The sequence below is a fragment of the Ascaphus truei genome, chromosome 2 (genome assembly GCF_040206685.1).
Source record: "Ascaphus truei isolate aAscTru1 chromosome 2, aAscTru1.hap1, whole genome shotgun sequence".
Taxonomy (NCBI): Eukaryota; Metazoa; Chordata; class Amphibia; order Anura; family Ascaphidae; genus Ascaphus; species Ascaphus truei.
The window spans coordinates 173899349-173914402 of record NC_134484.1 but is presented as its reverse complement, the minus strand read 5'-3'; positions in this window follow the sequence as shown (position 1 = coordinate 173914402).

The window sequence follows — 15054 nt, the reverse complement described above, 5'->3', positions numbered from 1 at the left end:
AACTGTGGGTCCTGTCGACTTATCAGCACTATAAGCCGGGGACAATGTGTGTGTTTTGACTCTCTAGGTGTTTTAGCTACAGAACTGGGACTTCGGGAGCAGGACTTTAATAGTTGATACTGGGAAGCAAAAAGGGTTAAAATGTATATAAAATGTTCCGGGACAAAGGTACCGGTTGTCCCATAATTTTACCTGATTTCCGTATGCATTGTAGTCCCGTTATGTTTTCCCCATTAATATTGCTCCGCCAGCAAGCCAAAAGCCAAATGTTATCATCCAAATCCCCAAGCCCAAGTTAGGGAAAGAAATGTGTTTTAAAATGTGTATTCATCTCCATGGAGGCAGTCCGACGCGACCAAGGTCTGATAACGAACGAAGACCCGGTCAGTCTGCAATTTAGCAACACAGCAGCAGCCATGAGAGAAGAAGCTTCACTGGTAGATTCACTGTAAGTCACACAAATTCTGACAGCAATGCAGCAATCCTCAAAAGGTGGATCTTCAGGCCCCGCCAAAGCCGGAACCTCAGATGGATCAGCAATCATTGTCAGGATAATAACAACCTCTGGCGGTCCCACCGAAAAGGTCTCCAGAGGCATCTCCGCAACCGTGGGGATAAGTACAGCATTGCTCCTTTCTTCTGGGGTGGAACTCAAAGTGGAGCTCAGGTCCGCAATAACTTGCACAGAATTGATCAGCAACTCCATTGACTGATGAACATGTGGCTGCATGTAGGGCAATCCACACAAAGCTCCTACAGGATGTCAACATCCAAATCAAAAACAAAAAAGTGCAGACCAGCGTTTCTAATTTATCAACCGAATAGTGACAGTGAAAAATCAAGTGATATAATATTATTTATATATCACTTGGTTTATATATCAGTAAATATTAGTGACACAATATTTATTCAATTAAATAGTTCACAATAAGTGATAACCAATTCAAGAAAACATGCAGCTCTAAACCCTTCAGAAAAAAGTTGGGGAGTGGAGGTACCGAAAGGGGGAAAAAGTGACAAAGAAAAAGCAGAAACCCAAACACCATTTGAATTAAGTTGTGAAAAAATAGTGATAGACCAAGTGTAAATGGCTAAAACAAATGCCAATACTGTACATCAAACAAATCATGTGCTCCAAGTCAAATGCTGCCAAATACCTAATGGTATTAGGGCACAAATTTGGTGGTGAATTTATATGTGAAATAAAAGTGAATACAAAAGTAAACAAAAAACCTGTGCAATTAATATTTGAAAACCAAGATTTCCAATGGTCTCACGCATCAAATTCATCCTTGGAAATAATGCACTGGATATAAAGGTATAATCTTCTCTGCAGCAAACCTCATACAAAGAAAGAGCAAAAACAATATAGTGTAATACATTTTACTCAAAAGACAGACAACACAGAGGGGAATGGACAAGCTCACACTCTCCCTATCGGTAACACACTGCAACCCAACTCCAGTCTCGTCCTCAGCTTTCAACTCTGTATGCATGTCTTCCCTGGGCTTTCATTTCTGCATTGGAACTTCGGACCTCTGGGATGGCGGATGGTTCGGCTGTAGGTACGGTTGCCTTAGAGTATCAATTCCTAATTGGTTTCAGTTGCTTTACGGCTTCCTCGGGGGTTCTGTCCGGCTCCCAAAGTTCCAGAGTATATATACACTAGTCCCAAATAGGGTGTGATGTCCCAGCCTGATCAAATTAAGGGTGTAATCACAAGCAAACTACATTGGAAAAGCTATGGGGCTAGTAAGTGTCCTAAAAAGTTACAAATGTGTGAACATGTCAATTAAGTAATACATAGAATTTATATAATAAAAAAATCCTAGTACCAATTATACACATAATCAAAAACAAAGAATACATTTAAAAACACAATGTATGACAACACATACATATTTAAATCACAATTAGATAATAAAATACACCATTAAATATCCTAACAACAGCCAATAGTGGACCAACTACAATAAAGAAAAGAAAATATTAGACACAAATCAAATATGACAAAAAAAACTTTTTTATATATAAATGGTCCTACAAATGTCAATGATATTTACTGGACAAATTGAAAATGTTCATTGAAATTTACCAATGGTATACTGCAGTTTAAATAAAAATAAAAACATGAGTATAAAACTTTAAAAAGGGAGACGTTTTTCTCAAATATAGAAATATGTAGTTAATTAATCTAAGCAAATATGCATGTGATGCTGAGAATCTAAAATTAGACAATGGAATATTAAAAATTAAAAAATTAAGACATTTTGATTGTTCAGAGAACCAATAAATTCAAAATAGTATAAAAATATAAATAATTAAAAATGTTTCTCATTTAGTCACCATAATGTGTTACTAAATTAGAAACCAAATGTATAAATTTATCTAATAAAGTTGGTGAATTTTGGCATTACTAAAAACCACAGTCAGAACGCAGATTGGCCTTTAAAGTGATCAAATAAACATCATTGAAAATTACTCAAAATAATATATTTCCTCCCCTCCAATTTTTTGGGATATGGTAAATTCCTAAAAACTTCAAACCTCTTGGATCAGAATGATGATGAATCTTAAAGTGGGAAGAAGCATTGTGTGATTCTAGACAATTTTTAATATTTCTCACGTGTTCTAGAATCTGAACTTTACGTTTTCTTGTAGTGCGGACAATATATTGAAGGGCGCAAAGACACTCCAATAAATAAACAGCATATTCCATATTACAGTTAATCAAACTTGAGAAACTGAATACGTCTCCTGTAATTTTAGAGGAAAAATGTTCAACGTGTTTCGCACGCTGCTTTGTCAGGAGTAGTGATCCCTCAGTAGTGTTAATTATTAAATACCCTCGCAGAGCAAATCTAATTGATCAACTGTTAAATTCCCATGATGTACTCTATATCAGCTGAATGTTTAGATGTAAGTTAAATAACTCAGTCTAAATCACATACAATTAACAAATGATATAAAAAGTATTATAAACACCAGTACTAACATTTATAGCAGCAAATCCAATAAAAAGACAGTAGAAATCCATTTTAAACATAGTCACAAAAGCAATACACAACACTAAATATTTATACATTGATAAAAAAAAAATTAAATACAATTTTACACACATTATAAATGTGACATATGCTATAAAAAAACAGTAATTATATTTTTACTATACTCATCACCTATGCATAAAATGGTTGGATGGATGCAATCCGTAAACAACTTTGCTTTATCTTTTATAAGGTAAGGCGCAATGCGTTGTGGAGGCCAGCGGCAATATGTTCAATACGTCTCTAGTGATTCCGCGCCTCTGATCTTGATTTAGGGCGGCTTTTTGGGCTTCGGCTACTGTGAAGTGTAGCGTTTTGAGATTTTTCGCCACCTTGTTCAACCAGCCTATGGGTCGTGTGGTGTTGAGGCACTGATATGGTAGTCTTGTGATGTCCATACGGCAGACATGGCCAAACCATCTAAGTCTTTGTCGCTTAATGTACTGATCGATTGTGGATTGGTTTTGACAGGCTAACCGTACATCTTCATTTTTCCATCAGTCTCGTAGCGTAATATGGAGTATGTTACGTAGACATCTTAATGGGAATCATTCGAGTAGGTTCATATCGCTTTTGAGTAGTGTTCATGTTTCTGAGCCAATTGTAGAACGAGGAACTGGCGCACAATCCAATAAAGTTGGTCCCAGGATAAAGGAAGAATTCTTTATTTCTTAATTATCCATAGTACAAATGGTGGTGAGCACCCTCCTACGCGTTTTGTGTACACCCGTACACTTTATCAAGGAGTACTCCTTGATAAAGTGTACGGTGTACACGAAACGCCGTTTGTACTATGGATAATTAAGAAATAAAGAATTCTTCCTTTATCCTGGGACCCACTTTATTGGATTGTGCGTCAGTTCCTCATTCTATAATTTGCCAGCAATCACTTGGCTGCACATCCCACAAGGGCATTGGAACGAGGCTGCATGTGAGTAACTCATTTATTCTGTCCAGAGGGGGACCAACCCATTGAGGAGTTATAGGGGCTCCACTGTTTACCCCATCTTCAGGGATCATTTGGCCCCGCAGAGACAATACTTATCTCACTAGCCATACTCCATGTTGTTAATCTAATATGAATTAAATGATCTAGCGCTGGAGCGCAGTTATCACTAAACCTTCTGTCATGTTTCTGAGCCATACAGTAAAATGGTGCGTATTGAGGCGTTAAAAATTTGCATTTTTTTTACATTTGTTATGTCCTATTGGTTCCACAAGCATTTCTTTAAGGAGGCGAACGCTGCAGTGGCGCTATCGATGCGACTTTTGATGTCGATCGTAGCTGCTATTCTTTGGCTATCAATTATAGACCCTAGGTATTTGAATGAGTCCACTCGCTCGATTGGGTTGCCGTCCAGTTGAAGTTGAATCTGTTGGGTACCGGTAAATATGTATTTCGTCTTTTCCGTATTTATAATTAATCCGAGCTTCTTTGCATTGACTTGCATGTCGTTCAAAGTTTCTTGTGCCTCTTGGGCTGTATCCACTAAGAACACGATGTAATAGGCATATACAAGGTCCGTGAGAAAAAACTTGCTTCCCACTTGTATGCCAGGCCTGTCTTTAAATGTTTTTCTGAGAATCCAATCCATGGTAATATTGAATAACATAGGCGATATCATGCAACCCTGTTTGACTCCCGTGGATTTGGAGAATGGCGCGGATATGTTGCCCATGTGTTTGACTCTGCTTGTACCTCCTTCATAAAAATCTCTTAGCACATTGAAAGTGGCTAGAAAACTAGAAAAAAGAACTACAGAAAATAGGGTCATCATCAATTTCCTATGCAGGCTTCTATGTCTACAGTATATTGACATTTTGACTCTCTAGAGTGAAAGTTCTTAATTTATTGTAGAAAAGGGGGGTTTCTTGATTTATTGATCCAATAGGTCTCTCTTTTGGCTAGGTCAGTGGCAAGGTTGCCACCTCTCCAATTTTTTATGACATGTTCAATACTCTTGAAAGATGTGAAGCGCTATGTACACTAATGGCACTATATAAATAAAGACATACATACATAGTCCTTGTTGATTGGTCTAATGGTATCTCTCTCTGTGTAGTTCCAGATCTTAATGGGTAAAATGTCTGGACTATATGTGATTTTGACTGAGTTATTTAACTCAAACTTCATCATTCAGCTGATATACGTAATTGTAATTAACAGTTGACCAATTAGATCAGCTGAACGAGGGTATGTAATAATTAACATGACTAATGAGAGATAACAACCCCTGACGAAGCCGAGTGGTGCTTCTGGTGACATTCTGTGAGGAAGGAGTGGACAGTGCGGTCTCCATTGCATCTGTACACATCTGAGTGCCGATCTTCTGGGAGCGATACTGTGACAACACAGGAGAGACGCCGAGACCAGCGAGACGCTGTCCCTTCCAAAACTCGCCTTGCTTCTCCCGTCCTAGACTGTATTGTCTACCAAAGCTGTTATATTGCTTGGAGAGTGTGAGTTTACACGCTGTCATTCTCAATTATCTATAAATATACCTCTTTTACCATCTGCACTATTGTATGTTTTTTCTTGTCTACTAAGATGCTTTGTATCTCCTTTCTGAAGACAACTTTAACCTATTACCTGCCACAAAGGCTATATGTCTGATTAATTAATCCAAAATGTGAGTGTAATTCCTATGCTGCTAAACTGTATCTAAATTGAAAAAACAAGATTGCGCTATTGTGTTTTTTCTTTTTTTTCCCTTTCGCTCCCCAAGTTTTTTTCTGAAGATTTCAACATGCAAAACAGAGCATCTTATACGAATTCTGTATCTCTTACTGTAATGGAAAAAAACTCAGCCGGGATGTCAAAATGGACAAGCTGCATGGTACTGGTAGTAGTCTTCATCGTACCAGTGCCAAAGCAATATACTCCAGTACACCTGTTTACAAGAGTGATTATATGGTCACTCCCTGTTTCACGTGCTCCGTAATACTTAGTCCCTCACCTAACAAACTGGCAGGAGTAGGGAATGGCATATATGGTCCTGTATCTCCAGACTGTGGAGGCGTGGTCGTACACTTCATGTCACTAAGCAACAGGCTCTGCACATCATTGCTTCAATGAACTCTTGCATCCTTGTTTGGAAACGTTGCCCCTCTTTAACTTGGTGGTAAACTCAGTTCCTGTTGAAGTGAGCAAAAACGTTTCTGGTAGCGAGGAGTTGGGCTCACTACGAGTGTTCCACACTGGAACTCTCAGCCCTAAATACTTTCTCATGGACTCCATCTTGGGTTTGCAGTAAGGCTAGCATTTGGGGTTGTGTACTGCTGCCATTTTGAATATATATATTCCTCTGTCGGGGATGATGCAATTTTAACTTTCGCATATTGACATATATAGTCCCAAATCTTTCTTTCCATATTTGAACAGCGCTGCCATGTTTCTCGACTCTTCACCCTAAAAGTTCCAAAACATGCAAAACACAAACATTCTTCCTCTTGCCTTCTCGGGCCCCTGGTTGGACACCAAACGTAACCCTCTGTCACGGTTGTGCTCGCCACAAACTCGGGTCGGACCGCGTGGCTGAGGTAGGGTTGTAAAAGCACCGACCTTAAACCTCGCAGGCTGATCCGGATTGCGCAGTTCATAGTCGTACGTAGCAGGGTCTGGATTGGAGAAGACAGCATCGTCGTTGTACAAGCCAGGGCCAGGATAGGAGACGTCAGAATAAACATTGTCCAAGCAAGAGTTCGGCAACCGGGAGTCAGGAGAACCCCGCTTCGGCTTATGAGCGCGGGGGGGTTCTCTGCGCGTGCGGCGACCATGGCCCATGGTACTGGTCTCAGGAGGTGGAAGACAGACCAGATTTACACACCGCCTAGCTGCACGGTTAAACCAGCGCTACAGCGCAAGAGTCCTGAGCGGGTTAGGGAATCCTCTGTAGCAGCGCAGGAACCAGGACACGGCCTCTCTAGATTAGGGAAAGAGTAGGCCCCAGGAACCAGGAAGCTGTAGATACACAGGGAGACCTCCGCTTCAGTGTAGGAATCCAGGAGACTGAAGGACGCAGGGGTGAAACCTCCGCTTCAGTGCAGGAATCCAGGAGGCTGAAGGACGCAGGGACGAAACCTCTGCTTCAGCACAGGAGAACAGGAAGCTGACGGACGCAGGGACGAAACCTCTGCTTCAGCACAGGAGAACAGGAAGCTGAAGGACGCAAGGGAAACCTCCGCTTCAGCACAAGAGAACAAGCAAGAGCTTGTGGCAGAACAGTTGGTGACATCCGGTAAGGACTATGCTCGGCAAGGAGCATTATGGGAAGGCAATACTTAAAGGCCAGCAGGCCAATCCCCAGCGGGGGTGTGAAGATATTGCTCCAATGAATGAATGCAAGTCTAGGTTGCATAATAGGCTGCACAGCTGCAGTAGATACCAGAGGGAGTGTGTATAGCTTTGGTGAGTGAATCCAGGCTGCAGCAAACATCAGGAGAGCTGTTCCAGAACTGCACCGGTCTGCAAGGTAAGGTAACCAGTAACCCGCGGAGCGGATTCCTGACAGTATCCCCCCCTTCACGTGAGACCTCCGGGCGAACATGAACACTCATAGAGTTGGAGGACTGGGAATTGTTGCTGAACCGTCTAGGATTGGGGTTAGAATCGTGGTCCAGGGACTCGTGGTTAACCCTTAGTGTACTCCCACCCCCCGGTGAGAACTGCGGCCAGACAGGGTCATCCATGGGTCTTGGGGACATTGAGTTGTTCCTAAAATTCCTTAGGTGGAAAGGATATCCGTAAACGAGCAGTTCTTTGGTGAGTACAGTTCTAGGATATGAGATAGATGGAAGAAACATCCTTGGTACATGGCTCGCCTCGCAAAATGTCTTGGAAATCCAGGGCTGTGAAGAACCAGAGGGCTGCAGAGCAGAAACGGAAGAAGGACCCCCACTGAAAGCCCAGTCCTTAATAGAGGAATCGGAATCTAGGATCAGCGGCCCTGCTAGTTGATCGAATATACCAGGAGGGACTTTGTAACAGAAAAAGTCTTGGCTGACCACTGTATGTTGGAAATGCGAGGAATTTTTCCTCTAGAAGGCTCCCAGGTAATGGTTAGTAAGGGTATAGGCTGGTTGGAAGCTTCTCCCGGTATTGGTATGGAAGGTGACAAGGCATGCAGTAAACCAGGCATAGGGACCGAAATCTTGGGATATGTACAGAGTATTTCCAACTGAGAGGAAATAACAGGGGCAACTGAAAAATCCGAGGCCCCAAACCATGGTTTAGCAGGAGCAGATAAGCAAACAACAGTAGAGCTCTCCAATACTGGGAAATCTTCATTGGAAGATAGTATTGTCAGTGAATCAGGAATAGACCTTGGAATTTTCCTATCAGGAACTTGAGAAAAAGGCAGAGCCAGGGTAGTGGCGGGAGGGAAGCTAACATCAGAAGCTGAAATCTGTACCTCAGTGACAGAGACCTGAGAATCAACAAGCAGCAAGTATGACTTATGAAAACTCTTAATGACAGGCACCTTAGGAGTACAAGGAGTTTTCTCTGAAACTGCAATGGCCCTAACCACAGGGGTGCCTAACCTGACACAAACAGGAATAGGTGTGTTTTCTAGTGCAAAATCTCTGATCCCAGGACTCCTAACCGATAGTGAGGGTGTCTGGGTTTGATTAGAGAAAAAATCAGATGTATTGATAAGTGACTTAGAAACTATTACAGAGGTTCTAGATTTGCTGGACATGTGAGAAAAAATACCCTTTAAGACAGGAGCTATAATCTCCTCCCAGAGTAAGCCCATGTTTGCTGGGGCATTTTTAGACACAGCACTGAGGGACTGGGTCTCAGCAAAGGCAGGACAGCTAAATAGCTCAGATTTAAACCCTAAGACTTGTAATATATGCATGGTGACCTCAGACAGTACTAAGGGAGTGACTACAGATATGCTGAACCCTGAAGGATTAGCCTGGACAGAGAAATCAGGGGGGCCCCCAGTCAGGCTAACCATTGTAGGAAGAGATTCAGAATCTGAAGGAAAATCATTACCTCTCAGAGTCTCAGGACCAGTAAGACACAATTCAGGGAGAGGGGAAACAGTGTGCAGGCTTCTTACTAGTATATATGAAAAAGCGTCACTTTTGAGAGAAAGCCGTGTGTCAGCAAACCCTCCTGGAAACACAACATGAACCCCAGGAGAGACATATAGACTACTGTATGCGTTTATCCTAAGCTTAGTGAAGAGGAGCACCCAGACAGTACACGGGGTTTAAACCTAACTGTACTGGTCTCTGAAGTAGGTATTTGGTAAGGAATGTCTGGGAAACCAAAAATGACTGCAGATTCCACAATGTGGGAACTATGCATTGAAGCAGGGATCACCGCTCTCTGGGCGACAGACTGGTTCAGTGAAATACCCGGGAGGAGGAACTCTGTGGCTAAGTTTAGGGGAAACCCTGACTCCTGAATACATTTTACAGGAACCAGAACTTTAGCTGAAGTCTCCGGAGGTGAAACTGCGGAAACTTGAGCTGAAGCAGGGGATTTATAGCAAAGAATTTCTAAGGAATCCTTAAGGTTAGGGGACTCCTTCAATGCAACCTCTGCTGTCTGACTTGTGGACTCATTCTCTGAGGCTAAAACAAAGGCATTAACTTGGAGGCAGCAAGAATTTACAGGGGTTAATTCAGACCATACCTGAGAGTAAAACATAGCTAGACCTCTCTCTGAATTGGGGAAGACTAGGGATCTCTCTTCTGGTGCTAGGGGCGTGACCTTAGCTGGCAGAGAACAGGGAATAGCAAAAGGAAACTCAGAGAACTGCCCCCCAAGGGTTAATACAGAACTGACCCTGGGAACAGAACTTAGGGATTCTTTCTCAGACGGGGAAAGCGCACAGGACTGTTTGGTTGGGGTTACAGTAGACATATCATTGGAATCAGGGCACCCGGGCAAACAATCAGGGCTAGGGACCGTGGTAGTAACTACGTTGGAGAGCAATGCTAGTGGGACAGTTTTGTCATCTCCTGGAGAGGAAGGTATGCTCCCAGGTTTAGCAACAGGACTGGCAGCAGAGCGGGACCGCCAAGCGTCAGCGCAGCTGGCGAGGAGGGAATCCTGTTCTATTATGCAAATGTCCAATGTTTTGGAAAGTAGGCAGAGTATCTTTTGTACGTGAGCAAACATGAGGAGAGGATCCTCTGGTACTACGTAAATGTCCAATGATAAGGCCAGGGCATGGAGTGTATTACAGGCGGTGGCCAGTTTCCCAGGATTCACATTATCCCAGGACAAAGGGGAATCAGGGAAGAGAATACTAGCGGCCAGAAGCTGTTTTAAGTACTTGAGGCGATAAGCCTTCAAAAAGGGATCTTTACGGCATTTTTTTTGCAAAGGGGTTAAACCTTCAAACATAAACGGATCTCCCATTTGAGGTAGTATTTCGCATAGGTACTGGGACTGGCCTACGGGCCGGGACAGGAGTTCAGACAGAAACTTACCAACCCTCACCACAGGACGGTCCGAGTTTGTGGGGCCGAGCATACTGTCACGGTTGTGCTCGCCACAAACTCGGGTCGGACCGCGTGGCTGAGGTAGGGTTGTAAAAGCACCGACCTTAAACCTCGCAGGCTGATCCGGATTGCGCAGTTCATAGTCGTACGTAGCAGGGTCTGGATTGGAGAAGACAGCATCGTCGTTGTACAAGCCAGGGTCAGGATAGGAGACGTCAGAATAAACATTGTCCAAGCAAGAGTTCGGCAACCGGGAGTCAGGAGAACCCCGCTTCGGCTTATGAGCGCGGGGGGGTTCTCTGCGCGTGCGGCGACCATGGCCCATGGTACTGGTCTCAGGAGGTGGAAGACAGACCAGATTTACACACCGCCTAGCTGCACGGTTAAACCAGCGCTACAGCGCAAGAGTCCTGAGCGGGTTAGGGAATCCTCTGTAGCAGCGCAGGAACCAGGACACGGCCTCTCTAGATTAGGGAAAGAGTAGGCCCCAGGAACCAGGAAGCTGTAGATACACAGGGAGACCTCCGCTTCAGTGTAGGAATCCAGGAGACTGAAGGACGCAGGGGCGAAACCTCCGCTTCAGTGCAGGAATCCAGGAGGCTGAAGGACGCAGGGACGAAACCTCTGCTTCAGCACAGGAGAACAGGAAGCTGACGGACGCAGGGACGAAACCTCTGCTTCAGCACAGGAGAACAGGAAGCTGAAGGACGCAAGGGAAACCTCCGCTTCAGCACAAGAGAACAAGCAAGAGCTTGTGGCAGAACAGTTGGTGACATCCGGTAAGGACTATGCTCGGCAAGGAGCATTATGGGAAGGCAATACTTAAAGGCCAGCAGGCCAATCCCCAGCGGGGGTGTGAAGATATTGCTCCAATGAATGAATGCAAGTCTAGGTTGCATAATAGGCTGCACAGCTGCAGTAGATACCAGAGGGAGTGTGTATAGCTTTGGTGAGTGAATACAGGCTGCAGCAAACATCAGGAGAGCTGTTCCAGAACTGCACCGGTCTGCAAGGTAAGGTAACCAGTAACCCGCGGAGCGGATTCCTGACACCCTCCCTGCCTGGTTTCTGGGGAGATTACATCGTGTACTGTGTCTGGCTCCTCAGTATGGGTTACCTTGACTCAGGGATTCAGGCAGCTGAGCAATGAGGTAGCAAGGATGGAAAATTATAGGCCCCAGAGACTTTTGTAGTACAACAGACTTTTAATCATGTCTCCAGGCACGGGGACCACTAACACGCACATTACAACGTTGTACTGCTTTTATAACAGATGTACATAAATACAGTGCTTCCATTAGTGCCCACTCTTAACACTTAATTAGAGGACCTGGACCCTCTTTGTTGCTTCAGGGTCATTATCGGTATTACCCAGTTTACACTAGGCCATATGGGAATCCTGGTGGGCTCTTTACAAGTGACCACAATATACATTTGGCCTGTTTGGGAACTGCCACTTCCATACAGACAGAGGATTATTAATGCAGATCCGTGGTTAGAGCCGATCTGCCGTCACCCGGGAGTCCTCTTTCCTGAGGCCCTCTGTGCCCTACCCATTTTTCTTGTAGATATGTTGGACTCCATTAGCCTTCTTCTGGGATCCTAACTTAGAGGGAGACATTCCCTATCTACAACATAATAAATATGGGGGGCATGGTCTGTGCTATTACTTTATTAACATCCCCATCTACTCTCCCTGAGGCTCCTCTCCTCTTGTCCTCCGGGAACCTGACTTTAAGACCTTTGCCCCAATCTTTTAGATCCTTTCTGACATCAGTGTCACTATCCCGCTATTAACTTCTCACAGTAATCTGGTAACCCCATTAAGGGACGGTTTACATATATATTTTATTCTAAGGCCATTTAAAATTCTAGAGGTCATATAAGATAGCTGAATGTTTGCTAGGAGGGCAGGGAATTCAGCTATATAAATCGGGGGGGGGGGGGGGGACTACCTTTGCTGCATGTTAGTTTACAGTACATACAGCATGCTGTGTAGTACCAGATCTTAATGGGTAAAATAAATGAAATCTAAAGAAACTGAATAATTAACCTGGTGATGGTTGCTGTATGATTAACAATGCCACCTACAGTTCTGACCTGCACTATGTCATCAAGTGTGTTGTTTCTTCATTAAGTGAGTCATGATGTGGTTGCTGGGGAAGGTGGGTTATAGCTATATTGTGACACCTGCATCAACTATATTTCTCTAATAAAGACAGCTATGGCGAGGTTTAAAAAAGGAGTGCTAATTAAGCATGAACTAGTGATATTATAGTGATCTCCTCATAATGAAATAAAATCCAATTAGAATGTAAATTCCAACAAAACATCCTTCAGATTGAACACAAAGTAAAGGGACCACAATATCAGTGTGGGTGTTTGAATCTAACAAGTCAAAACATTTTCATAACAGACTGTGTGGAGCAGATTTCTCCTGCTTTGTGAAGCGGTCAATGAATGTGAAATAGTTAAATATAGTATTATTTCTTAAACAAAAACTTTCATTGAGATCTTCAGAGAATTCTAAAGATACAGTAACACTGAAGGAATTAAAGAAGCTGCCCCTTTAGGTGGTACAAACATTTTGTGCCACTTGCCTTTTCCTTTTTCATACTGATAACATTCATTATTGGGAAATGACATTTGAAGAAATAATGAAGCAACCTAACAGTTTTGGAAAAAAAAATCCAATGTGAATATTTACAATCATTTGGACCAACCCCTCACAAGAGGTGAAAATGTAGTTAGCATGTACTGTACATACAATTTTCATAAAGTACATATTTTATTTGCGGAGTACATAAGTACGCTCACATATACACAACATGGAGGAGGAAAGACAATCTGATCCTTAGTGAGTAATGCGTGGTCTGACAAAAGGACTTACATCACTGAAAGCGCCACTTACAGTAGGAGTAAATTATATATACAGGAAGAGGCTGTTTGGGAAATTTTCAGACGAAAAATCCCATAAATGCCAATGGGGATTTTTGGCCAAGAACGGCCTGAACGGCCACTTCATGATATAAAGAATTTACCCCTTAGTGTCGTGGTAATGTTGTGGGGGAAAAGGGTAAAAAGGAGTGCGCGAGTTAACTTCCTCAATGCCGTAAGAAAGGGAGAATGTGGACTGGAAGAACTGTCCATTGTCTTATTGTTGTGATCAGTTGTATGAGAGTAGGTTTGTTCTATAGTTTGGGTGAAACTTCAGCTTCTTGTATGCCCTTTCCAGCATCCTGTAGAACAGGGCTGCTCAACTCCAGTATTGAAGACCACACAACAGGTAAGGTTTTTAAGGATATTCCAGCTTCAGCACAGTTTTCGACTGAGCCACTAATTGAGCCACCTGTGCTTAAGCAGGGATGTATCCAGAAAACCTGACCTGCTGAGAGTTCTTGAGGACTGGAGTTGAGCACCACTGCCCTGGACCATGGTAAAAATCAAAGCAGTGTCACTTTGCAGTACTTTGATTAAGGAACTTGAATACAATTTTCCCAGGATGGGGGCATACATTTTAACTGTTTCCTTATAGTTTCCCCAGTGAATCGTCACTTCAGGGCACCTTAACCACAGATGAAAGAAGGAAACCCAGAATTTGTATTGCCCTGGCAGGGTACTTACAAAACAATATAACAACCGTTATCAAAAATGAAGTAAAATGCTATTTGCCATGCCAAACAAATGTAATGTCAATGATGTGGAGAAAGATTTCATTAGGCAAAGGGGACATATACCAGCTGTTTCAGTTCCTGATGCATCCTCACAACATTACCTTGTTGTGAAATTGGCACAATGTGTAAGCTGCTGGAAGTGTGTGTTAAACTGTGCCCTTATGCTTGCATAAAATCTGAAAGAAAGAGATGCTGTAAGACTGAGTAATAAATTGGCAAGTTGTGACACATATCATAGACAGACATTATAAAGGCCATTTTACTCCTTTTTTTTGGCACATAAAAGTTGAAGATATACTGTATGTCAGTTTCATCTGTTCACATTGTTTAATGAAATCACATTTAGAAAAAATTATAATCGCCAGACATATCATAACAATAAGTAGTCTTGATAACAAGCAGAAAAAACTTGCCACATGTTTTTACTGACATACAGTAAGTTATGACTTACAGTAGATCATTAAAAATATAAAACACCCAGTAATTTACAGCTAAAGGTTACCTAAGCAAGTTGCTTTATGATGGAACACATTAAGCAGAAAATCGTAAATCCTCTGACATATTCTCAAAAGAATTAGACAACCATGCATCCTTTTCAAAGAAAATGGGCAAATCAACATGGTAAGTGGAACGCTATATTGTTACTCAAGCAAGACTTACCGATGACACTGTGTTCTATGTTCAGATGCTATTTACTAAATATCCCAATATCAGGATTTGTACGCCTCATTATATTCCTGTTTGAGTAAGGCATTGCGGGTTACTCTAGTATACAGAAATGTTCCACAGAGATGAAAAGTGCAATATAATAACAATCTACTCTACAGCATATTTGTGTGGGGACCTATTGTGTATCATCCATGTAGATC